The 27,696-nt window shown below is 41.0% G+C and overlaps 1 protein-coding gene across 2 annotated transcripts in view; it reads right to left on the bottom strand.

Annotated features, from left to right (window-relative positions):
- The window catches only part of ROBO1 (roundabout guidance receptor 1), a 1,046,134-nt gene that overhangs the window by 969,964 nt on the left and 48,474 nt on the right, over window positions 1–27,696 (bottom strand). The window lies entirely within an intron of this gene.

Raw genomic sequence — 27,696 nt, 5'->3', positions numbered from 1 at the left:
AAAATTCACACTGGGCAATTCTATGGTATTATTCCTGAATTTCTGTAAATATAAGAGATCAAAGCACAAGCAAAGCTCTAAGCATTGAAGGTCAGGAAGAAACTTTCCTTGGAGGCAGATTATAGCATACCTTCCTCTGAAACATATGATAGTAGTCACTGTTGGAGACAAGTCACTGGGTTAGACTCTAGTCTGTACAGAAAGTTTAACTAAAAGTGTGTTTTTAAATTGATTTAGTTAAACTGGTGCAAACCCCTGAATTAACACTCTTATTTGGATTAGTTCTGGTTTATATTGGTTTAGCTTGTATTGTTAAATTGGCAGTCACAAGCTATACCAGTTTAAAACCAAAGTGTGTGTCCACTGAAAGGTTTGCATTTGCACTGGTTAATTCAATCAGGTTTTAAATCAATTTTACGCCAAACAGTGCAAATTGCGTATGTAAACAAGTATTAGCTGAACATCTGAAGAAGTGTGGAAATTCCAGAATCATGTCCCAAGTTTTACTTCTAAGTTTGTATGCATGTCCCTGACTTTCCTATGCTTATCACTTTTTCATTTTTTATGAAATACTTTCTTTCAGAGTCTGGCTAAATAGCATTCCTCACTGAAGACTGATTTATCCTTCATCTGCCCTGTGTAAATTTGTAAACTATTTAAGTATTATAATAAGTACAATAAATATCTGAACATTTTTTCTAAAGCATGAACATAATTCCTCATGCCCTGATAATTTAAAGTAGCTGAGCAAATTCTCTTCCCGGGGCAGCGGAAGAGGCCAGAACAAAACCCCCACCCATGTGCTAAGAACGAGAAGCAGAAATTACACTAAAAAAAAAAAAAAAAAAAAAAAGTTATTTTACAGGACATACATTTGCCTAATATTTGGCTATTACAATGAAAGCACCTTTTAAATCATAACTATAGTCAATAATTAGTATTAATATAGCACTATAATACTGTCTTTAGTATTAACCTGACTGAGGTGTTTACACAAACAAGGAGACTAATATTTCCATTGAAGACAACTCTCCTTGACTTCAATGGGGGAAGGGGCAGTTCCAAGAAGGTTGTTTTGCTTTTCAGTGCAGATTGACAGTCAAACAGCTTTTCATAAAGAGACAAACTTTGTATATCAGGAATCAGAGCGGTAGCCGTGTTAGTCTGAATCTGTAAAAAGCAACAGAGGGTCCTGTGGCACCTTTAAGACTAACAGAAGTAGTACTTAAGTAGTACTTCTGTTAGTCTTAAAGGTGCCACAGGACCCTCTGTTGCTTTTGTATATCAGGAAGAATCTTATAAACTATAATTTTAATTTCATTGTATTGATATAATTTACAAACACTCAAATTCATTGTATTTTTACTTTGTATTGTCAACGGCCTGATTGCATGACACTTATTTGCACTGGTGGGCACTTATTGATTAAAGTAGTCCCATAGCCATCATCACTGTGTAGAAGGGTTGGAAAGTCAGATGTACAGCTTAAGCTCCACATTTTTATTAGCAAATCCTAATTACCCTTCTCTTTATAGACACTATACATCAACTGAATAAGGAGGTTTCTCTCTCTCCCACACTCTGCCAAGCACACTTAGCAAAAGTATCAGATATGTAAAGCACAGAGGTTTTTTTGGTTTGGGTTGTTTTTTTTTTTTTTTAAGTAGATGGATTAAAACAAACTAAATCATGGTATAAATACAGTGTACTACAAATATGATATTAACTGGAAACAGCAGTGATTTATCTGATTATCTAAATGTGTACTGTGTGTACTTTGCTTTTGTATGTTTTGATATTCTTTAAAAAACAGTGTAGACTTGTTTGTGTTGTTGGTTGGCTTGTTTCTGAGGCAGTAACGTTACAAACGAAAATCTGAAGCTGCAGCTGGTTTTGGTAAGTTAGATATTTCTCTTGGTTTCATATCCTACTCCTCACAGAAACAAAAGAAAACCTATCCCAAATGCTTCTGGAAAATAAAAATGATGGATCACTCTTTTTGTTGAGACATCATAATGATTGACTTTAAATCATTATAAAATTGGCTGTTGACATGTTAAAGCACAGCAGAAAAGAATTTGAAAAGAAAGTAGCCAAAGTTTGTTTTTATATAAGTATTTGGACTGAGCATTGGAAGAGTCAACATCAAATAAGATTAAACACTTTCTCCTTTTTCAGACTACATTTTGTTCTTGTCCATGCTCCTTTTGTCCCAAGTAAGCCAATAAGAGAAGTGGAATGACAGATCAAGTTCTGGTGACTAGTGGCCTCCTCCCCACTTCTATAGCAATAAAATAATAATAAATATTAATAATAAAGCCACCACTTCAACAAAACTGGGATCTGCTCCTGAGATCCCAAATGGGGGGGGAGGGACGACACCTCCCATTGACTTTAGCATAAGGCTTGCCTTCATAAAGAGGAGCATTACCAAGAAAGAGGATTAATCTTAAAATCCAAGAATTGTTGTTTTAACTGTTAAGTCCTTCTCCAATGCTCAATACAAATTCCAGTTTTCCATGTTGCAGCTAAGACAACTATTTCTAATATTTATTTGGATTTATAACTCCACAAGAGGTTCCTATTATATTCTAATCATCCCTCACAATTAAAGCCATAATTAATAGAATCAATGTTAAAAGAAAACCCAGCTACCCCACAAAACAGATCAAATACTAAACAAACTACACAGTACCAAAATACAAGAGAAATCTCTTATCCTCTGTAAGCTTCAACCTGCACAGGGAGGAAGAAGAGAGCTTTTTGGCTTCTGCCCTAGCCTTGTTACACAGTCTCTTAGATTCCTAACTGCATTATAACCCATTAATGCACGATAAGGCAAAGTACACTCAGCATAATGGTCCCAAACTGGTGGATGTTATGCTAAGGAGGAAAAAAACACTCAGAGGAGTAATTCACACATCCATATTAGCAACAATAATAGAACACTGACCATTGTTTATAAGAATCAAATACTTTGCCCTTCAACAGTGCTTCTCTCCCCCCCCCCCAGCCCAAGGATCTTAAAGTGCTTTACAAACAGCAGTTGCTCTAAAGAATATTCTTATGAAATAGGAAGGTATTATTCAAAAAGAAAAAGGGAAGATTAAATGTAAAAAGAAACCCCACCACCACAAATGCACTCATATTTAATTTTACACACAAGTAGTTCCATTGAGGGCAATAGGACCACTCACATGTTTAAAGTTAAGGTCATACATAATTGTTTACAATACAGTAAGGCTTAACTGTATAATTTGACGCATTTAAAATATGTACTGTAAAGCAGAAGTGATAAGCAATATAGCTAAATTATTTTTGCTGCTGGAACCCTGACTTTCATTCCGTGACTCTTCATGTGATTTTACTTAAAAATTTTGAAAGAGTTTTGGAAACAGAACACCTACATATGCAACTTCATATTTTCTTTTTCAGTTGGTCTAACAACTGAGAGAAGTCTCCAGTTCTGTATCTGCATTTAGACACAGAATCAACTAGGTAGCTTGCAACAAGATATCAATCTGTTTGCATTTACTTCTATCCAATAGGCGCACAGCAGAAACAATGCCAAATGGGGCACATGTAAAAGCGAGAAAAGTACTCAGTGCATGTACTGACTCTTGGCTACATACAAGCAAACAATTTCAGGCCCTTCATAAAAATTACAAACTAAATAAATGCTTTATTTAAGCTGGAGTATCTAGGCAGTCTAAACCTGCTGTGTCCGCCTGGTATCATTCCTAATTCCAGCATGGGACTAAAATGCTCTAATTAGTATTCTCCTGGATAGATTTAATTACACCTTCCTTTTTCACGCTGGCCCCACATAGTGACATCCTGTTTTTCTCCTGAGTGATTTGGCTTTATATTGCATGAATTCCCAGGTCTTGAATGATACTCATTATTTCCCATTTCCACTACTCTCATGCAGGTTACAGGCCTCTGCATCTCCCTCTCTTCCACATCATGCAATATTCAATTGTCCTACTGACCGTTTGCTGTGGGGTTACTTCTGTTCATCCTTTCACTCTGATATTCTGTCTCAGGGGAAGGCTAACCCCCAAAATATAAGCTATGACTCCTTTTAGTTAGAGTTTATTTCGCTCACCAGCTATCAGTCTGGTCTATTAGCCTCTTTCCCCTCTCATGTCAGTGGAATGCAAATCAACAAGAACAGCCGCTGTCTCGTACGCTGTCCCAGAATTTCTAACATGTCAGCAGCTACTAGGGACTCCAGCTGTTCAGAACACTGTTAGGCCAATTCTGGTGTCTACTCCAGAGCATCATAAGAGTTGTAAATGAAGCACAAATGGGTAAACATTATTTTAGCATGGTAGCAATAGCCAAGAGGGTGGGGTATGGAGTAGTTGTAGCACACAGAAGTAGAGAGATTCTGGGCTGTCATGCAACCCATTGGAAGCACATCCCAGAATGTCATCAAACAAAGCAGCTCATCGAGTTTCTATAACTGAGTTCAAGAGCTGCTTCTGCCCTTGCAGTAGCCTGGAATGTCAAAAACTATCTTTGCTCCTTCCCCCTGGGGTATGCCTTACTTTTTGTGCTGTTCATCTCTCAAGAGATGCAGCACACAATCTGTCCATCTATCCTTTGCAAGCTTCAAGTAAATATAAAGCTATCCAGTTGATTCTTCAGCTCTGTACTGTGCCTTAGGGCAGTCTACACTGCACTTCGACACCCATGACTGGCCCTTGTCAGCTGACTCAGGCTCGGGTTAAGGGTCTGTTTAGTTATGGTGTAGACATTCATGCTTGGGTTAGGGCCTATGCCTGGGACCTTGCAAGAGGCGAGGGTCTCAGAGCCCAGGTTCCAGCCCAAGCCTGAAAGTCTACACCACAATTAAACAGTCCCTTACCCTAGACCCAGGAGCTTGCATCAGCTGATACGGGCCAGCTGCATGAAAACTATGGAAAGTCTCCCAATGATTTCACTGGGGTTTTGGTCAGTACTGGACAGGAAAATGAGAATTTAGTATTGCTTCTATATGAGAAAGGCATATACTGCACCTTCCCATCTCTGCCCTGTGTATGGCAAAAAGAAAACCCTAAACTTAGCATTATACAGTAAGACAGCCTCTTCCCCAAGACTTTAATATAAGAAGGAGAAGAGTATGCAGAATGTTTTTTAAACATTCATTTAAACATCCATAGCCTGTCTGCTTCAGGAGCCATGAAGTTGTGTTACTTCCTTGTGCCCAATACTGATTCAACAGTCATGATTACTAATGAGGAAGCAAAAGGTACTATTTTATCTTCTATATGGATTTTAAAATGTTTTGCCATTTCAAAACTCAGATTAGTTTTTGGTATATTAAAACCAGTATGCACTTTGTTATAGAGACTTTATTATGCACTCTGAAAGTCACCAGCATGTGCATTAGAGTACAACTTAACAATTCACATTTGGATCCAAGTATATATTTTTTCTCCTCTCAGCAATTAATCTTGATGGATTACCTTCCCACAAATTATCACTCAGACAGAACATAATTATTATGGGTGAAATTCTCAGAGAGAGAGCAAAGTCTGAATAAACTGGCTCTGTGTTCAGCTGCATATACATGGGACTAAGGAAAGGAATCGTTAGTTGTAACATACAGAAGCCGGGGTTCATCCACTGTAATGGTGTTACCATGAACAGAAACACCAAAGTTCTAATTGGACTTTTCTCTATAGTATCATAAGGATACTTCACTTAACCTGGAGAATAAAGATATGTGCCCCTGTCCTAGCAATCTAAGATAGATATGATAAAGCAGGATACAAAAAGAGATGACACCAGGCAAAGACAGGAAGCAGCATTGTCTTGTACTGGGACTGTATTGGGACTTAGGAGATCTGGGGTTTATTCCTGGCTCTGCCACAGATTTTCTCTGTGAGCTTGGCCAAGTTGGTTAAAATCTCTGGCCCAAATCCACAAAGACACTTTGGTGTTGCAGCACCTAACTTTTAGTCACCTTGACACCCAGAGGATTCCATAAACACTGGGTTAGGTACCTAGTTTCCCTATTCAATGCAAAGGGAGAAAGAGATGCTCAAGAATGGGATGTACAGAAGCCAGCAGGCTGGGCTAGCCATCCCCCTAAAATAGGCACCTATCTCAACTTGGGATCCTGCGTGAACCCTCTCCTTTAGTCAGACACAAAGCTGTTTCTTGCAACAATGGCAGAAACGCATGCCAAAAACTTCAGACAAAACTGGGGAGAAGACTTCCTTTTTTACTTTTAGCTTAGTGGTTTGGGGACTCACCCAAAATGTGGGAGACCCTAGTTAAATTCCCTACTCTGCCCAAAGAACAGATTTGAACTTTGATTCCCCACCTCTCAGTTGAGTGCCCTTATCACTGGACTTTGGAATCACTCTCTCTCTAGTCCAACGACTATTCACTGTGGATAAATACTTAAATAATCATTGGGACAGACAGTGAGAAGGACTCCACTAGGGCACCCATCCGGGAGACCCAAGGCCCAGTTCACATAAGCAAAGATGGTTTCACACTGCTAGAATCACAATTTTTCATAAAATTCCATGCTTATGTCATGCACAAAATGTTAAGAAAGGAAAAAGAGGATTTCAAAGAGCCTCTCCTACCATCATCAGAACATGTTAATTGTAAGGTAGGGTCTTGTGAAAGGTGTTCCACATTATTAGTTTCTCACACAGCAGGTGTCCAGCAATTCTCTGAGGTCCTTTGTACACTGTTTTGCTTATTACATTTCCCTTATTTTTAATTTTATTTTCAGATTCAGAAACCAATAATCAAAATCAGTTATTTTAGAATTGTTTGGGAGTAGATACTGCAAAAAGTCTGCACTCAAATCTGTGAAGTTACTTTGTTAAATAGCTTTCCACATATACACCATCAAAGCTAGTCCCTAGAGTTTTAACTGGAGTATCTACTTAGCATCTATTGGTGAAACCCCATCTCGTGTTCAGGTTGATCTCTTAGTACGTGCTTTAATCTACAAATGTAAGTTGCTTGTCTTGTCTGACTTGAATTATCCTTTCTGTGTTTTGTGGATGTTTGATAAAAATATTTCAGACTTAGCTATGGTTATAACACTAAGACAACATTATTCTGATATGCAGTACTAATTCGATGCTTGCCACTAAATGACACAGGTTAAACAGCTTGTGAGCCTATTTGTTGCTCTGGAGTCTGATTTGTGTCATAAAGAGACACAACCAACTTAAAAAAAATAATCACATTTCCATATGAAAACTTTGAACCTACTATTGTTACAAATAACATCTGAAAGCACATAAGGCCCAAAGTCTGAGACTGCCCTCAGATATTATAGTGATGGGTGGCCACATAAAATCTAAAAATGGACAGAAAGAGCATTTTTCTCCTCTAATTTTTCTTTAGTACATTTGTTAAGACTTAGCATCCTAAATCTTTGGTTAATGCATCTAAGTGTCTTTGGAACTGGGTCAAAGTTCTAGTTTTAGACTCCACTGCAATCCACAAAACCCCACTCAGATGTTGTCAAACTATGTAGGTGTTCCCTAGGCAGCTAAGATTCTGCATCTGGGCATGCACACTGGTGCCTCATCTAGACATTCAGATGCTTAAGTCCCAATACAATCCACTAAAAACATGAAGATGGGCAGAAAAGTTTCTCTCTTGCCTGCAGGGCCTGATCCAATGGACATGATCAGAGTAAACCTACCAGATTGGTCCTATTCTAAATCCAGGAGGAGAAGGTGGGGGTGCCACGGCCATCCACCTTCTAATCCAGTGGTTAGAACTCTCCCAGGATGTGGGAGACTTGGATTCAATTACCCCTCTACTTGATGGGGAGAAAAAGTATGAATAAGAGTCTCCTACACAACTCAGGGGAGTGCTCTAATCACTGGGAAAAAGACATTATGATGGGGTAGGAATTTTCCCCTCAATCCGCCCTGTTGAAGCTATTCCACTTTGGAAGAGGGACTGGACCTTGGGTCTCCCTCCTCCCACTGCCCTAGCCACTGTACTATGAGACTCCATCTCACTCACTGTCTCTGGCCCAGTGACTATTCAACTATTTGTACAAAGTTGAGCAGCTTCAACAAGAGATCTTGAGAGAGAGACCCAACACCAGAATATCCCACAGATCAGTGGTTACTGCACTGTCCTGACTGGTGTGGGAGACCTCTTTTCAAATCCTCTCTCCCCATCAGGAAGAGTGGAAGCTGAACCCTGAGTCTCCCCCATTCTAGGTGAGTGCCTGATCACTGAGCTAGAAGTTATTAAATGGGCACTATCACCCCCAACTCCTCTTCATCACTCTCCACCTCTATTTTGTGTAGAGCAAGGCAGGCACCTAACTCATTCTAATAGAGAACAATTTAGGTTCCTAAACTGCCTGACTCCTGTGGATCGTAAACTGAGGTAGGGTGACCAGATAGCAAGCATGAAAAATCAGGACAGTTTTTTGGGGTGGTGGTAGGGTGGGGGTAGTTTTGTATATACAATAAAAAAAATTAAAATAGAACATGCACATAGGCCTAACTTGTACTGTAGGGCTTCGTGACGGAGCCCAAGCCTGAGCCCTGCTGTGCAAGGCTGAAGGAGCCCAAACCTCTCCGTGCAGGGCTGAAGGAGCCTCACTGACAATATTTAAATTAAGATTGGATGTTTTTCTAAAAGACATGCTCTAGGATTTATTTTGAGGAAGTTATATGTCCTGTGCTATATAGAAAGCCAGACTAGGGGCTTGTCTACTTGTAAAGTGCTCCAGAAGCACAACTGCACTGCATGCGGTGGAAATGTTCTATGCTGACAGAAGAGCTGTCTACCATTGGCATAATAAAACTATGAGTGGCAGAAGCTAGGTCGGTGAGAGAAGCTATCCTACCGACATAGCATTGTCCACACCGGCACTTACGTTGGTGTAACATATGCTGCTCAGGAGGGTGGTTTATTCACAACCCTGAGCGACATAAATTATGCTGACATAAGCTGTAGTGTAGACATAGCCTAGAGAATCACATTAGTCCCTTCTGGTCTTAAAATCTATGACTTCCAGAAATAAGACTCTGAGGTTTTAGACAACCCAGCAAATACATCTCTATATAACAAAGGGTACGTCTTCACTACCCACCGTATCGACGGGTAGCAATCAATTTATCCGGGATCGCTATATCGCGTCTCGTTAAGATGCGATACATCGATCCCCGAATGTGCTCATCGTCGACTCCGGAACTCCACCAGAGCGAGTGGCGGTAACGCAGTCGACGGGGGAGCCACGGCCGTCGATTCTGCGCCGTGTGGACCCCAGGTAATTCGATCCAAGATACTTCGACTTCAGCTACACGAATAGCGTAGCTGAAGTTGCGTACCTTGGATCAATCCCCCCTAGTGTAGACCAGCCCAAAGTAAGTAAACAACTTTAAAAGAAGACAATGTAACACAAACAAGGCCACCCTACTCCGAAATTACCTTATATTATATTGTTGTTCCAGTGATTTTCTAGGCACCTAAAAGAGTTAGGCACTGCAACATCTAAGTCAGTTTGTAGATCCAAACTTTTGTGTACAGTTAGTTTCACTATTTTGTAGATGGTCTATGGCAGTGGTGGGCAACCTGCAGCCCACCAGGGTAACCCACTGGTGGGCCGCAAGACAGTTTGTTTACACTGACCATCCACAGGCATGGCTTCCTGCAGCGCCCAGTGGCTGCGGTCCGCTGTTCCTGGCCAATGGGAGCTGCAGGCGGCTGTGCCTGCGATGGTCAATGTAAACAAACTGTCTTGTGGCCTGCCAGCAGATTACCATGACAGGCAGCAGGTTGCCCACCACTGGTCTATGGTATGAGATCATCACACTAATACATTGCTCTGATGGAAACACATGGGCAAACTATGCTCTGGTAACAGCAGAGGCAAAACTGAATGTCAAGAGGCAGCTAGCAGATGTGTGCAATTCCAGGATAAGGGAGAGGCTTGTTATGTTGCTTTTATGTCCAACTCTCAAAGTCCTTTAAAATATAAGCAAAAAAGAAAATACCTGCTGGAGGTTTTTTATGCTATTGTTTTTTTTTTTTAAGTTTTTTTTTTTCTTTTTAAATGGTTTTTTTTTTGTAAAAGGAAAAATAAAAAAAAGCATTTTGTTAAAGCGTGTCTATTACAAACTTGTTTTTCTTTTTTAAATTAGTCATTTTTTTGCTGACATCCTTTTAAACTATCTAGCTGTCACAGGTTAAGCAATACATTCCAGTAATCATTGTCTTAAACAATGGTTCTGACTTTTATTGGTAATTTATTTCTTAATCATAGCAATTACTGCTTTCAAATAGCTTCATATAATAAATGCTGTGCTTTTTCATTTAAAAAAAGAGTACTTTTTTTTACTTAAGTTAGTTATATTTGGAACATTAACTTTTTCTTGCTGAACGTTTGTAGCTCAGTGTCTCATTTTTCTTATTAAAATAATTGATGCTTTATGAAGCAAAGTACCACTATTTTTACTGCCCATTTTATTTCAGTATTGAAGCCTGTACCTTAATATTCTATTGCTGCAAAAAAGCTTGCTAAACATCCTTACTTATTAAGTCCAAGTAATGCTGCTGCTATAACTGCTTCTCTTGATGAGCTCCTCTAAGGGATGGTTTGATCTTCTTCAGTTTAGTATTATCTTTCCCATTCCAATACCTGGTTCTCTGAAGCATACACATGCTGTCAAACCTTGCCAACTCTTATTTATCTAGCAGCAGTGACAAGCATACTCAAATGGTTGGAATGTAAGGATTTTTCAATTCAATGCACCATCCTCAAGTAGTAAATTAATTCCCCAATTTCTCCCCTATTAGGGCCTAGTTTCAGTGTATAAATCCTATTGAAAGGAGTACAGGATTAGGCCACTATTCAGGGATGTCCTGATATAGTACTGAACTGTATTGGCATACTGCTACAGAATTTGATAAGTTTCTTGCATTTCATCCACAACCTAACTTAATATCCATCACAGCTGAAAAAATAGATCCCTTATTTTCACATTTCCTGATCTCTGGTGTTTAGAGATTCCATCCCTCCAAAGCATGCTACAGATACATTTGTTGTCGTATCCAATCATGCTCCACGGGATTCTGATCAAAGGAGGGAGTGCGGTTACTTTTCAATTTATATTTTAATCATTTAGTATGCAAGCAACAAGAGGACAGTAGGTTATTTCTCTGGATTTCACAGTAAGCACCCAAGCAGTCCTGGGGGAGTTCACATCTGCTTCCAGCTCAGAATCTGAACTTTGTGATTCAGGTTGATTCTCTAATACACTGAAATGGAATGCTGAATCAAGATAGCCAGCGACTTTAGGGAAGTTTAGATTTATATCAGAATCCAAATCTGAACTTCATCGCTTAGGACCATTTACTTCATTGTGATTTTTTTTTTTTTTTAATAGTTCGGAGGTATGAAATACAATAATTGGGTCTAAAAACTTGTATTCCTTACTCATATAAAATTCCCATGGGGCCAGATTCTGTTACCCTTATTATGTTGATTAACATCTTATTCTATGAGCAGCCCCACTGTAATCCATGAGACCAGTCATAGAGCATGGTACAACTCAGTAAGGGTATTGGAATCTGACCCCATGGTCTACTAGTGGGAGTTTAGCCTGCGTAAAGAAGTGAAGAATTACACCCAACACAGATTTTTATCTGCAAGAAAAAAAAAAGTCAACCTTTTATAATAGTAATTAAAAAAAAATCTAGCTGGTCTCTTAACAGACTATGCAAGCTAGATTCAGTTATTAGGCAAGCTGTCTTTGTCTTAAATGCATTAAAATGTCATTACCCATACTGACCAAAGTACCTTTTTCCGAAGCCAGTGCTATAATTACAATTAAGCAAAGACTTGTTTATTATCACCAAATGTATGCCAATGGCTCACACTAATGCAATCCAAACATTAGCATGAAACATTTTTCCAATTACTGCACAGACTCCCTATAGTGTTTCACACTGCTTTATGACATTTTAAACTCTGTAAATAATATGGTCCTTTAGAAATCTGCAAAATCTTTCTATTCCTCCCTATGACTGGAGAAAAACTAAATCTATTAAAAGCACATTTTCATAGCAGCAGGATAAAAATGTTTTTACTACATTTATCTTCAAAATTGGTGGTGTTAAATAGTGCCAGGGGATAAATAACCATAAAATATAACATTAGTATACAGGGTACTGTTCTAACTAGCCATGATGGGATGTCTCTCCATTCTTTCATTTTTCTTTCTATTTATTCCATTACAGCTATAGAATCATACATCAGTTACTGTGGCAAGCACTATTTTTTTTCCATGTGTTGAGTTGTTCTTCACCTCTGTTACTGCCTAATGTGGGACTAAAGAAGGAAACCGTATAGAGATTATACGTTCCATAACAGCCCACATTTCAAGAATGTCTACACCTGTCTTCATAACTAATATTGCCTAGAAACATCTTAGGTTTGTTTTAGTCTTTAAAATGTTAAAGGTTTGTTTTTTTCCCTGGGATTTGTGTGTGTATGTGCATGCATGTTTTGTAAACTAGATTACAGGAACACTTAAGAAGAATTTAACAAAAATGTCGCCTTAAAAAGCAGAGTAAAAATTTTAATCACACTGAATATTAGACAATCAAAACTACACCTTGGATTTAAAATCTCAGAGTTTCACTCAGCTTCACTAGGAACTTCATTCAGCTGTAATATTTCAGTTGCTGGTAACACGTTCAAACTGTTTTTAGAAACCTTGATACAATATGTTCATCTAAAATAAGTAGTTTTCAAAAAGAAGGAATTTTTCTCTAATCAAAAGACATGAGGATTAATAATATTTGCACTGAAGCAAGCATAAATACCTTACTTAATACTTAAAAAAATAACATGAGTAAGCTGTATGTGCTGTACTTCCTGTTTACCTGGGAGTCAAACAGATCCCAGATAGGAGTTCCCCACTGAGCAAACATGCTGCTCACCACTGGGCTGTGCCACTGACCATGACTACGAAGTGCCTGATGAGAATGCGTGCCAGCGAATTCCGGGTTCCTGGGAGGTACACTGCCAATTTATTATTCATGGAAGATCCACAATTTTCATGAAGAAAAGGGAGAATGAAGAATATGGCTTTCTAAGCCTTACTGAATATTTCTGAGTAAATATCCACAGGAATCTTTCTAATGGACCAAATAGGAAATTACTTACCCTTTGTAACTGGAGTTCTTCAAGATGTGTGTGGTCCCTATCTGTATTTCATTTTGGGTACACATGCACTCCATTGGTCAACACTTGCGCCTTTGCTCTCATCGTGCTCCATGCCCAAGGTATAAGGGGTGATGTGGACTGACACCTCTCCAGTTCTTCCTCTTACTGCAAATCATAGAGGATCTGAAGCACAGGGGTGGGAGACTGGATAGGAATATGGATAGGGACCACACATCTTGAAGAACTCCAGTTACAAAGGGTAAGTAACTTCCCTTTCTTCTTCGACTACAACTGCCTGTGTGTATTCCACTGTGGGTCACTGACAATCAGTACTCAAACCCAAGAGAGTGCAAGGATGTAGATGGTATGGCTACTTGTAGAACCACCAGCCCAAAGGATGCGTCAGAAGAGGAGGCTTGGACCAAGGCATAAAGTCTCATGAATGTGTGGATGGAACTCCATGTTGCTGCTTACAGCTATCAAGCAGAGGTACTTCTTGAAGTGATGCACTGAAGCTGCCTCCATGCTCGTAGAATGAGCCCACACCCCGTTTGGAGAAGGAAGGTGAACCAGGTGACAGAGTAGGACATAGACAGAGAGTCACTTGGAGGTCCTCTGGGAGGAAATAGCTTGTCCTGGAGTTCATTCTGCTATGGCCAAAAACAGCCGGGATGATTTTCTGATCTTTTTTGTTCTCTGTAGGTAAAATGCCAATGCTCATCTCAGAGAGGGAATGAAGACTCTTGTCTATGATGGAGGCATGGGGCTTTGGGAAGAACACAGGTGAGTGGATAGTTTGGATTATGTGAAATTTGGGGTGAATTTTAGATATAGTTGTAGTGAGACCTTATCTTTATAAAATATTGTATAAGAAGGGTCTACCATTAGCGACCCTCAGTTTACTACTCATCTAGCCAAAGTGTTGGCAATGAGGAAAGCAATCTTCCTAGAAAGCTGAAATATCAAACAGGTAGTTTCCAGGAGTTCAAAAGGTGGCTAAATAAGAGTTGAAAGTACTAAATTAAGGTCTCATTGAGGCATTGGTCTTCTTGCCAAGAGCAAAGTTCCAATTAAGCAGTTTAAGAACTAGGAGGTAATTGGGTGAGTAAAGACAAAGTAGCCATCTGTTAAAGCGTGGCATGTGCTGATTGCTGCCAGGTGAACCCATATGAAGCCAAGGGAAGACCCATTGTCTTGAGGGTAAGGAAGCAATCCAATGTATCGGAAATACCCATTGTTTCTGGAGACATATGGAGCTCCTGAGCCCTGATAGAGAAAGCTACATGACATTCCAATTGTCTAGATGACATTTTCTCATGGAGTCCTTCCTCTTATTAGTAAGAATGACTTGCACAATTTTGGAACAGGAATGTTATAGGTCCAACACCCATGAAAATGCCAGGCTGTGAGATGAAGAGCTTCTGGATTGGGTTGTCTGGTCCTACCATTCTTTTGAGTCAAGAGATCTAGGAAGGGATAAATACTGATATGCGGCCAAGCTGACATATACATGAGACCTGGGAACTACAACTCCCTGGACCATTTGGGCACAATGAGAATGATTTGTTCTCTGTCCTGTCAAATCTTCTACAGTGCTCAAGGAATCAGAGATAGGAGAAAAGGCATAGTTCAAATGGCCTATCCAAGGGAATAGGAGAACATTGTCTCTGCAGAACTGGACTGGGTTCCCCTGAAACAGTATATGCTGTACTTCCTGTTTACCTGGGAGTCAAACAGATCCCAGATAGGAGTTCCCCACTGAGCAAACATGCTGTTCGCCACTGGGCTGTGCCACGGACCATGACTAGAAGTTACAAAGTGCCTGATGAGAATGTGTGCCAGCAAATTCCGGGTTCCTGGGAGGTAAACTGCCAAAAGGGTGATGTGGTTCTTGATGCTTCAGTTCCATAAATTGACTGGTTCAATACACAGGGGAGTGGATCTCGCTCCTCCCTAGTTATATAGAATACAATTGTTTTATTGCCTGACATTATAAGAATGCGATGAGATTGGATTAATGGTTAGAATGCCCTGAATGCTTCTTAGACCGCTCCAAGGTCCAGGAGTGAATCCTGGTTTCCCAGGGCATCCAAGCAGCCTGAGATGTGTGACCATCGATGTGAGCCCCCCAACCTAGCCCATAGGTTGTCTGTGATTATTGTCCTGTCAGATAAGTGGGAATAGGAAAAGAATGCCCAGGCACACTTGTGCAGGATTTTCCCTGCAAGTCAGAAAACCCTTATCTTGACAGGGATTGAACTACAGTGTTCATGCGGTGTTTGCTAGGTGTGTATATACACTGTTCAAAGCTAAGATGCAGTCATCAGAATAGGAGTCTAGCAAAAGGCATTACATAAATACATGATGCCATGTGGCCACAATAGTGAGGCAAATCCAGACTAGTGTCTGAGGGCAGGTCTTCGCTACCCGCCGGATCGGCAGGTAGTGATCGATCTATCGGGGGTCGATTTACACTAGACATGATAAACCGATCCCCAATTGCTCTGCCGTCGACTCCGGAACTCCAACACTGCCAAGAGGCAGAAGCAGAGTCAGAGGAGTGGCAGCAGTCAACCCCACACAGTGAAGACGCGAGGAAAGTCAATCCACGATGCATCAACTTCAGCTACGCTATTCTCATAGCTGAAATTGTGCATCTTAGATCATTCCCTCCCCCCCAGTGTAGACCAGGGCCAAGGGTTGTGTATAACCTTATCTATCAGTCTGCCTATGGCTTGGACTCTGTCCATAGGGGGTAAGCCTTTGTTCTGACTGAGTCTAGGGTTGATCTTATGAAAGCTATAACCTAGGTTGGAATCAGAGTAGCCTTTTCCCACGTTCAATTATTACCAGGGATGCTAGGAGATGGAGCTGTGACAAAGACAATTTTAGGACTTCTGGAAATGAACGGTCTGTAAGAAGACAATTCTCGCCAATTCCACTATGGCTTTGTTGATTGGGAGTTCTATATGGCTAGATCCCATCAACTGTAGAATGTCCAGGAGGTTGTGTTGTGAGTCCTGGACTTTCTCTAAGGGGATCTGGAGTTTGTCACTGCCTGCTGGGGTGGTCTCGTGAGGGACCTCATCTTTTTCTGACTGATCCTCAGTTTTCTGTTAATCAGGTCAGTTCTTAGACCCTCACCTTCAGTTAAGCCTGTCAGCCCTTCACTTATAGCAGACCATGTTTCCTTTGTTGGTTGCAGCTGTGGGTGCCAGTCTCCATGATTGGCAGCTGTGTGGGTTTGTGATCAAGCTGCTTGCTTGTAAACAGAAGAGAATCTCCTCCCACTCTGTCTATGTTCAGTATGGTGTTTGTAGTCCCATTTACAGAGCTCTTCTGTTATTCTCCAAAGCAGGTCTTGGAACTGTCTGTGGTTGTCCAGAGGAGATGACCAGGCTGGAACAACTGCATCATTGGGTGAGAAAGATGAAATATCTGTTTGTACCACTGGTACAAACATATCCGGTTAGCCTTTCTGCATAGGCTCAAGAGGCTCTAGTTGACCGTTTGGAGGGCAGGGGTGGTAAGACTCCCTATTGGAGGCCCTGGACCACTGCATATGGGTCCCATGGCCCCAAGTAAAGCAAATATGAGAGGTCAAAGGTAGGTTGTGGTAGTCCCCAAGGCACTGGATACCATCAGTCCTGAGGAATGGGTCCCCAGTTGGACAAACAAGACTGGCTGTAGAAGATTCTCAATCCCTTGTCCGGGCTGAACTCCCTCAGTGGATGGGAAGATGGCTCCAATGGTATGTCCAACTCTCTTGATGATGAGAGGGTCAGGTCCGGTTCCATCAGTCCCGATATTGAGTAGCCATGGCTAATGGATGGTATGGAAAATGGGCTTCTCCCTAGTGTTAGAATCTCCCTGACAAGGGTCTTTCATGACAACAAGGGACAATATGGGTCCAGGAGGATGAAGTTATCCTTTGGAGTGGTGTAGGATATAGGAGGCTAAGGAGGTTGCATCTCGTAGCCTCATGCCACCAGAGTTGGTGCAATAAAGGAGCCAACCGCATGGTCATCATCAGTACTGACTGTTCCCAGTCCTTATGCTCTCGGTGATTTGTTTTAGTCAGTACCATGGTTGATGTCAATGAGGAGGGCTGCGGTACTGAAGGATCTTTGCTCCTATGATGTTTCTGATCATAGCCACAAAGCTTTGGAGGGCCTTGGATGGGGTCACAGAAGGATTCCTTCTGTTACTAAATCTAGGAAGGGATCTGTTTTTATGCTTATGAGAGTACGTTTAGGCTCGTGAGAAGGCCCAGATGAAGGCTCCTTTGATCTAGTTGTTCTGGCTTCTGAGTCAGACCTTGAGTTAGAAGGTGAACTCCTCCATGTCTTGGACCAATGTACAGGGTGTCTCCCCAGCCTTGATCTGACTGAGGCCTCATGGGGCATTCCTTTAGGTGTTTTCAAAAGGACAGTTCTTGCATCTATTGTATTTGGCTGGGAAAAGAGCAGCAGATTCTGCACTTAGAGATATGAGCTTCTCTGCGGCAGTAGAGACCATGATGGTGGTTGTCATGGACCAAAAAGAAGTTGGAGTAGGAAAAACAATTCTTAAAAGCCTAGAAGCCTGGGTACAATCTAAGCACCACACTGAGGCAGCAGTGGATGATCTGGGTGGAGATTCTAACTAACTACTATCTAAACTTATAATGATAGCAACTAGCTATACAAAAACTTTGAAATATTCACAGGAAAAAAATATTGAAGAGGATTAGTTCTGGACACTAGAGATTCTGATGCAGGCCAAGTAGTGGCAAGAATAAACTGTAGAGGAATCAGTCTGCACCACCCTTTATACCGTCAGCATGGGGTAACTGGAGAGCAAGGGCATAGGCATGGACCTACAGACACTACTTGCTAGAATTCTCTGGTCTTGGGCACACGGAGTGCATGCATGCCCACATAAGAATACACATAGGGTCCAGCACTCAGAAAAGAACCTGCACTAGAAAAATACCCAGTTAAATGCAAACTAACATCTTGTAGACTGAAACTAACAGAAGTATCTGACTTCCCATTTGAAAGTTATGTCCTAACAAACTTCAGTTTGGGGAGATAATTGTGTGCAGTTGTGGGTAGGCTAGAATCGTTGGTAGGTGCCAAATACAAATTAAATCAATAAAAACTTCCATGCCATATTTATGGTGACAAAACTGGGGTGGGGGAGGGACGTGTCTTAATACACATCTTAGCTTAAACATCATTGAATTAAACACTAAAATTTCTAAATGGCAATGTAGAAAGTCAAGCTATTCCAAATAATGATGTACTCATGTTCCTAGAAGAACTGGTAATAACATCTTAAGATTGCATATCTGAGTCAGGAACCCATTAAGCGTATTCTCATTTTCTTAAGATGAAATGAGAAATATGGGAAGTATGGAGGTTTTTTAGAAAAATGAATACATATTTGCTTGTAATTGGGCCTAATGACAGAATGTGGGGCATCTGGATTTGGGCAATACAAATCATGAATGAAGTCAAGAAAAAAAGAAAACATTTTAGGTCCATAACATTTCTTAACAGGCACACATAGCTCTGGTCTAGATTTTGAGCCCTTGACTGACATAATTGAGCAGTTACTCAGACTATCAATATTTCATTTCATTTATGTTAATGGGGCCATTAATGTGAGTAATTTCTTACCAGTGGTAAGAGGTTCACAATTCTGTTTTCATATTAAGGTCCTGATTCAGCAAGATACTCACATGTGAAAGTAGCCTCATTGACTTCACTGGGACTAAGTATAAGTACAGTTTTGCATGTTTCGGAATACCTGAATGAGTCCGGTCTTAAATTCACACACTGTGCCGTAAACCAATGACTTGAGTTACTCTGTAATGAGGACCAAAAAAAGTGTATTTGACATGGAAAAAAACAAAACAAAAATGAACATAATAGTGATAGATTAAAATTAAAGAGAGGGTTGCCTGAATAAATTTTGGAAAATTCAGACCAGTGAATATATGGGAGCAGGGTGATGGGAAGAGAGAAGATAGCAAGCACAGGGGAAAAGTATGTCTCAATCTGAAATATCATTACAATCAGCAAGTTCAGGAAGGCACTTGCCCTCTCACAGTATCCTTTGCTACACTGCTTGCCACCATCCATTTTCGAGGCAGCACTTTTTTTCATAGCAACTATAACAATAAGGTAAAGGAGCAAAAATTATGGGTGGTCACTTTGCAGGAGAAGATAAAAGTATGTTATCGTCTTGCCTCTGTATTCACTTTATCTGCAGTATTAAGCGAGGCAGTAAATAAAACTGGTACAACATTTTTGCTGTAGTATGCTGTTTAAATGTTTGCCTGGACAAAAATGGTTATATATTTGTCCCAGTTAATGTTGTTTCGTTGTTAATCAATTAGGGAACATGCTTGTTTAAAGTTGTGCAATACTTCCTTATAACGTTGTTTGGCAAAGGGACAGGAACATGACAGGGCTCAGGACAGAGGGTGCTTCCTGGCAGCAGCTTCTGTCTCAACTTGCTGATCTACTTAAAATGGCAGTGTACTTAAAGTGGGGTCAGCATACTTAAAGGGGCAATGTGCATCTCTCTCTCTCTCTCTCTCTCTCACACACACACACACACACACACACACACACACACACACACACACACGGTGTGTGTCTCTGTCTGCCATGCTGTCTCCCCTCCCTCCATTCGTGCTGCCTTGTAGAGTGTGAGGTTACATTAACAACAATGTGTTAACCCTTGAGGGCTCAGCTGATTGCTAGTTCATCATTTAGCAATAAGGCATTCCCTGGGAGATAGCCCACCCTCTGACTTCACCACCTCCACTAAGCTTCACAATCATCATTGCTGTATACAATATTATATTGTTTGTTTAAAACTTATACTGTGTGTGTGTGTGTGTGTGTGTGTGTGTGTGTGTGTGTGTGTGTGTGTGTGTGTGTGTGTATATAGATAGATAGATATAATACAGTCTTTTGTCTGGTGAAAAAAATTCCCTGGAACCTACCCCCCCCCCATTTACATTAATTCTTATGGGGAAATTGGATTCGCTTAACATCATTTCGTATAAAGTCACATTTTTCAGGAACATAACTACAATGTTAAGCGAGGATTTACTGTATAACATATATGAAAGAGTGAGCAGCTTCCTGGAAAACCATGAGATGTCCCATTTATGGTGCTTGAGGCACCAAATTTGCGGTATTTTCTACATTAGAACTCTAGAGTCATCTTCTAATCCAGGGGTCGGCAACGTTCGGCATGCGGCTCACCAGGGTAAGCACCCTGGCGGGCCGGGCCAGTTTTATTTACCTGCTGACGCGGCAGGTTCGGCCAATCGCGGCCCCCACTGGCTGCGGTTCGCTGTCCTGGGCCAATGGGGGCGGCGAGAAGTTGCAGCCAGCACATCGCTCACCCGCGCCGCTTCTCGCCGCCCCTATTGGCCCAAGACAGCGAACCGCGGCCAGTGGGGGCCGCAACTGACCGAAACTGCCGCGTGCCGAATGTTACCGACCCGTTCTAATCTAACAGAATTTAAAAAAATATATATATATCCTTTTCTTGCCAAGCTACAGACAGCAGATTACACCAATATCATCAGGACTATACTCCTATAGGTTTTTACATTGCATGGGGGGCTTGCTGTGCCTGAGTTCAAACTACAATATGTCAAAGCAGGAGCTGTCAAACGAACATAAAAAACTGCATCAATTTTACATTTGAAGGCTGAATACCTCAAAGGGCAAGAGTAATTTAGCAATGTGGCATATAGATTGACCTCAAATTTCCCCCTTTTACAGTAGGTTTACCAATCCTGTTCTGTTTTGTTTTTCCTGAGATTCAGTGTGTTGCCCTACCATGTTATAGGCTGGCGACATTACTGTGCTTCTGTGGTTAATGTAAAGCAAGAGGCTAAGCTATTGGGGAATATCAGAGAAGTGCATGGGAGTGGTGGTAGAGTGTTATTTATGGCATCTTTTTAAAAATGGTTTAGTTTGTTTAAAATTACATTCAGTATGTTTAATACAGAGGAGCTCTCACAGGGACACAAGTTTCATTGGCAGTTTGAACAGGCGATTATAGTTGGTAAGTTGCCATTAGAACTTGTTTCACTATCTCTTTATTTATATCCTCTGGATATAATTACAATATGATATATACAGAAAATTATTGTACGGAATTAAAGTCATTGGCTCCAAAAGTCTGCTGGTTCAGTTTCTATTCCCCGGGAAGAATTTTCCTGCTTAACTAGTTTACCAGTGGATACAATTTGCACTGTAAATACACGGTCCTCAAAAGAAAAATCTCAGGATTCTGCCCAGAAACCTTTTCACAGCCTTTTTTTACAATCAGAAGAAACACACCTCAGTTTAACTTTCCCACATTAAATAAACTCTTACCAATGATGGCAGAGAGAGAAATAATGATCCTTATCAGTATATCAGTTAGATGATTCTGTAAGGAGTATTTCAGCCCCAATTGAGCAAAGAACTTACCATGTGCTTAAATGCTTTGCTGAATCAGGGCGTTTGATACTACAATGACTACTACAGTACACCCTGTGACCATTACTGAACTAAGTACCCCTTACTCGCATGACAAGTCCCTTTGACTTTGATTAGACACTTTGTGCAAGTGAGAATTATGAGATCAGGCCTGTTCTTTTAAAACAGGTACTAGGATCCATATCGAAGGAAAAAAGGAAAGAATACATTAAATATCAAATGAAAAAATTAACCAGATCCTGGGCACCCTGAACGAGAATTCAAGCTGTAAAGAGATTACATTTGATGTGACAGAAATTGAGTGACAATGTGATGAGGCTAAGCCACATAGTGCACAAAAGTAGGAGGAGAACTGTCAAATATACTTCTTTAGCTTCTACAACATTAGCTTCTTCAAATACAGCTGTAGACATACTGCAGTAAACAAAATATTCATCTAAACTGAAAAAGGACAAATTTTCCTGAAACAGAGATCTTGTGACAGAGAATCCCTAATAAAATTACATGAAACTAGAGAAGCAAAAGCATTAGATGGCCTTAGGTATTTTCCATTAAAATATTTTTGACGAAAATGCAGTTTTTGCAAAAGCCAATTTTTTTCATGGGAAATTTTGATTTTGCTGACTTTTTTGCTTTTCCTTCGGGGAAAAAAACAAAACATTTAGTATCCAGCCAGTTCAGCCCAAATCAAAATATTTCGTTTTGTTGAACTGACCCAAAACATTTAGTACAAAATCAGTTCAAAATTCAACGACATCTCGCTCTGGTGCCACAGTGCCTCATGGGGGTTATAGCATAGATGGCTCATGTACCCCCATTCTCTCTTACGGGCTGGATTTACGGTCCAGACTACATTCATTTCCAATGCTGCTATACAGTCTCCCTTCTATCAAATCATGTGGCCTGGCATGGGAGTCACCTGGCTACAGTTGCATCATGAGAAATATAGTCTGGCCAACGGAAGAGAATCAGAGCACCTGAAGAGCATTGGACACCTGAATTACAACTCCCATGAGGCAATGCAGCGCCTTAGATAGATGCAGCTTCATGTTGAACTGACTCAAAATGAAACATTTAAAATTGTGAATATTGAAATATTTATTTTCAATCACAAATTCTGACACTTCCAAACTAAAATTTTGTGAAACTTTTTTCCATGAAAAAAATTGATATTTCTAGATATAAGTGTGTGTTTGTTTGTGTTTGGGGGTTACTTGCTGTGTGCTGAGCTTGTGTTTGTCAGTCTGTTTGTTTGGTTGTTTGAAGGACCGTGTGCTGTGGCTGGCAGTTGGAAGCTGTGAGCTTCAAAGGAAGGTCTGAAGGCTAGACGCCTCTGGTAATTGGCTGAGCCTTAATCAGTAGGCGGGGCATTCACCCAGGCCAGGGCTTTCTAAAGCAGTGCACAAGCGACCAGGGAGCTTTTGTGACCAGGGGCTGCTAACAGGGAGTTTCGCAAGGGAGTTTGGAAGGGGAGCAGGAAGGGAGCGTGGGTCCCTTGCTGGTTCTATCTTATACTCTTTATTCCCCTTAAAACCTATAGCCCAAACTACATTCAAAACTTCTTGCTTTAAACAACCCCTTCATTAACTAGGAGACAATGCAGGCAGAAGCCCAGCTGCAGAGTGGGGCTATCCAGTTTATTGCACTGAGTGTAGCATGTATGATTACCTGCCCCGTGGGCGGGTGGTGTATGTGTGCATTCAGTGCAAGGAGCTCCTGGCCCTCAGAGACCACGTACGGACTCTGGAGGCAAGGGTGGCAGAACTGGAGGAGCTAAGGGAGGCAGAGAGGTATGTTGATGAGGCTTTCCGGGACACTGTAGAATTGTCCCACCTCTGGTCAGACAGCCCCTGCGCTATTGAGGAGGATGAAAGGCCCAGGGAAGCAGAGCAGTCAACGGGAGCAGAGGGAAACCTTCCCATAGTTGGGACCCTCCTTCCAGACGGTGCTGGAGTTGCCTCTCGCACTGAGGTTACCTCTCCAGGGGAGGGAACTCCAGTTGCTAGGAAAAGGCAGGTGTTAGTAATGGGAGATTCGATCATTAGAAACGTAGATAGCTGGGTTTGTGATGACCGGGAGAACCGTATGGTGACTTGCCTGCCTGGTGCGAAGGTTGCGGATCTCTCGAGGCATCTAGACAGACTTATGTGTAGTGCTGGGGAGGAGCCGGTGGTCGTGGTACATGTAGGTACCAATGACATAGGGAAGAGTAGGAGAGATGTCCTGGAGGCCAAATTTAGGCTGCTAGGGAAGAGACTGAAATCCAGGACCTCTATGGTGGCATTCTCCGAAATGCTCCCAGTTCCACGTGCAGGGCCAGGTAGGCAGGCAGAGCTTCAGAGTCTCAATGCGTGGATGAGACGATGGTGTAGAGAGGAGGGGTTTACATTCATTAGGAACTGGGGAAACGTCTGGAATGGGGGGAGCCTATTCAGGAAGGATGGGCTCCACCTAATCCAAACTGGAACCAGACTGCTGGCACTAAACATTAAAAAGGTTATAGAGCAGTTTTTAAACTAGGAGATGGGGAAAGCCGACTGCTGCAGAGGAGCATGTGGCTCGGACCGAGACTTCTCTTAGGGGAGACTCTAATGATAGAGAATCTCCAGGTTATAGTCAGGAGCAGAGGATGGAAGAGGATAAAGTAGGGGCCAGATCAGATGATAAACATTCCCATAAAAAAGAATCTGATATATCAGAAAAGGGCAGACAAATAAACAGTGACAAGTTTTTAAAGTGCTTGTACACAAATGCTAGAAGTCTCAATAAGAAGATGGGTGAACTAGAGTGCCTTGATAAAGTAGGATATTGATATAATAGGCATCATAGAAACCTGGTGGACTGAGCAATCAATGGGACACAGTCATTCCCGGGTACAAAATATATCGAAAGGACAGAACAGGTCGTGTGTGTGTGTGTGGGTGGGGGAGTGGCACTATATGTGAAAGAAAATGTACAATCAAATGAAGTAAAAATCTTAAGCAAATCCGCATGTTCCATAGAATCTCTATGGATAGAAATTTCATGCTCTAATAAGAATATAACATTAGGGATCTATTATCAACCACCTGACCAGGACGGTGATAGTGATGATGAAATGCTAATGGAAATTAGAGAGGCTATCAAAATTAAGAACTCAATAATAGTGGGGGATTTCAATTATCCCCATATTGACTGGGAACATTTCACTTCAGGACGAAATACAGAGATAAAATTTCTCGATACTTTAAATGACTGCTTCATGGAGCAGCTGGTACGGGACTCCACAAGGGGAGAGGCAACTCTAGAGTTAGTCCTGAGTGGAGCGCAGGAGCTGGTCCAAGAGGTAACTATAGCAGGACCGCTTGGAAATAGTGACCATAATACAATAGCATTCAACATCCCTGTGGTGGGAAGACCATCTCAACAGCCCAACACTGTGGCATTTAATTTCAAAAGGGGGAACTATGCAAAAATGAGGGGGTTAGTTAAACAGAAGTTAAAAGGTACAGTGACTAAAGTGAAATCCCTGCAAGCTGCATGGGCACTTTTTAAAGACACCATAATAGACGCCCAACTTCAATGTATACCCCAAATTAAGAAACACAGTAAAAGAACTAAAAAAGAGCCACCGTGGCTTAACAACCATGTAAAAGAAGCAGTGAGAGATAAAAAGACTTCCTTTAAAAAGTGGAAGTCAAATCCTAGCGAGGCAAATAGAAAGGAGCATAAACGCTGCCAAATTAAGTGCAAGAATGTAATAAGAAAAGCCAAAGAGGAGTTTGAAGAACGGCTAGCCAAAAACTCCAAAGGTAATAACAAAATGTTTTTTAAGTACGTCAGAAGCAGGAAGCCTGCTAAACAACCAGTGGGGCCCCTTGATGATAGAGATACAAAAGGAGCGCTTAAAGACGATAAAGTCATTGCGGAGAAACTAAATGGATTCTTTGCTTCAGTCTTCACGGCTGAGGATGTTACGGAGATTCCCAAACCTGAGCTGGCTTTTGTAGGTGACAAATCTGAGGAACTGTCATGGTTGAAGTGTCACAAGAGGAGGTTTTGGAATTAATTGATAAACTTAACATTAACAAGTCACCGGGACCAGATGGCATTCACCCAAGAGTTCTGAAAGAACTCAAATGTGAAGTTGCGGAACTGTTAACTAAGGTTTGTAACCTGTCCTTTAAATCGGCTTCTGTACCCAATGACTGGAAGTTAGCTAATGTAACGCCAATATTTAAAAAGGGCTCTAGAGGTGATCCCGTCAATTACAGACCAGTAAGTAACGTCTGTACCGGGCAAATTAGTTGAAACAATAATTAAGAATAAAATTGTCAGACACATAGAAAAACAAACTGTTGAGCAATAGTCAACAGGGTTTTTGTAAAGGGAAATCGTGTCTTACTAATCTATTAGAATTCTTTGAAGGGGTCAACAAACATGTGGACAAGGGGGATCCAGTGGACATAGTGTACTTAGATTTCCAGAAAGCCTTTGACAAGGTCCCTCACCAAAGGCTCTTATGTAAATTAAGCTGCCATGGGATAAAAGGGAAGGTCCTTTCATGGATTGAGAACTGGTTAAAAGACAGGGAACAAAGGGTAGGAATAAATGGTAAATTCTCAGAATGGAGAGGGGTAACTAGTGGTGTTTCCCAAGTGTCAGTCCTTGGACCGATCCTATTCAACTTATTCATAAATGATCTGGAGAAAGGGGTAAACAGTGAGGTGGCAAAGTTTGCAGATGATACTAAACTGCTAAAGATAGTTAAGTCCAAAGCAGACTGTGAAGAACTTCAAAAAGATCTCACAAAACTAAGTGATTGGGCAACAAGATGGCAAATGAAATTTAATGTGGATAAATGTAAAGTAATGCACATTGGAAAAAATAACCCCAACTATACATACTATATGATGGGGGCTAATTTAGCTACAACATGTCAGGAAAAAGATCTTGGAGTCATCCTGGATAGTTCTCTGAAAATGTCCACGCAGTGTGCAGAGGCGGTCAAAAAAGCAAACAGGATGTTAGGAATCATTAAAAAGGGGATAGAGAATAAGACTGAGAATATATTATTGCCCTTATATAAATTGATGGTATGCCCTCATCTCGAATACTGCGTACAGATGCGGTCTCCTCATCTCAAAAAAGATATACTGACACTAGAAAAGGTTCAGAAAAGGGCAACTAAAATGATTAAGGGTTTGGAACAGGTCCCATATGAGGAGAGATTAAAGAGGCTAGGACTCTTCAGCTTGGAAAAGAGGAGACTAAGGGGGGATATGATAGAGGTATATAAAATCATGAGTGATGTGGAGAAAGTGGATAAGGAAAATTTTACTTATTCCCATAATACAAGAACTAGGTATCATCAAATGAAATTAATAGGCAGCAGGTTTAAAACAAATAAAAGGAAGTTCTTCTTCATGCAGCGCACAGTCAACTTGTGGAACTCCTTACCTGATGAGGTTGTGAAGGCTAGGACTATAACAGAGTTTAAAAGAGAACTGGATAAATTCATGGTGGTTAAGTCCACTAATGGCTATTAGCCAGGACGGGTAAGGAATGGTGTCCCTAGCCTCTGTGTGTCTGTCAGAGGGTGGAGATGGATGGCAGGAGAGAGATCACTTGATCATTGCCGGTTAGGTTCACTCCCTCTGGGGCACCTGGCATTGGCCACTGTCGGTAGACAGGATACTGGGCTAGATGGACCTTTGGTCTGACCCGGTACAGCCTCTCTTATGTTCTTATCTTTTCAACCCAATTCAGAATAAAAATTTGAAATATCAGAATTTATTGCTGGAGAAGAACTGTGATTTTTACTCAGCTCTAATCAGCATTTATGTTTCTAGGACACAGTTCTGTTCTCTTTTTCCCTGGTGCATGTCCCATTTATGCCAATTTGACTGAGGGGAGAAATAGACTTAGTTACCAAATGTGTAAATCAAGATTATAAATCACAGCCAGATGCTATTTTGGTATGCTCAGACCATGCATATTCCTTGATTTTGTTAGAAGAAGATGTCACTTAGT

Source organism: Malaclemys terrapin, chromosome 1 (assembly GCF_027887155.1).
Source record: "Malaclemys terrapin pileata isolate rMalTer1 chromosome 1, rMalTer1.hap1, whole genome shotgun sequence".
Taxonomy (NCBI): Eukaryota; Metazoa; Chordata; order Testudines; family Emydidae; genus Malaclemys; species Malaclemys terrapin.
The sequence above is the reverse complement of the archived record's forward strand: the minus strand, read 5'-3'. Positions and strand labels throughout refer to the sequence as shown.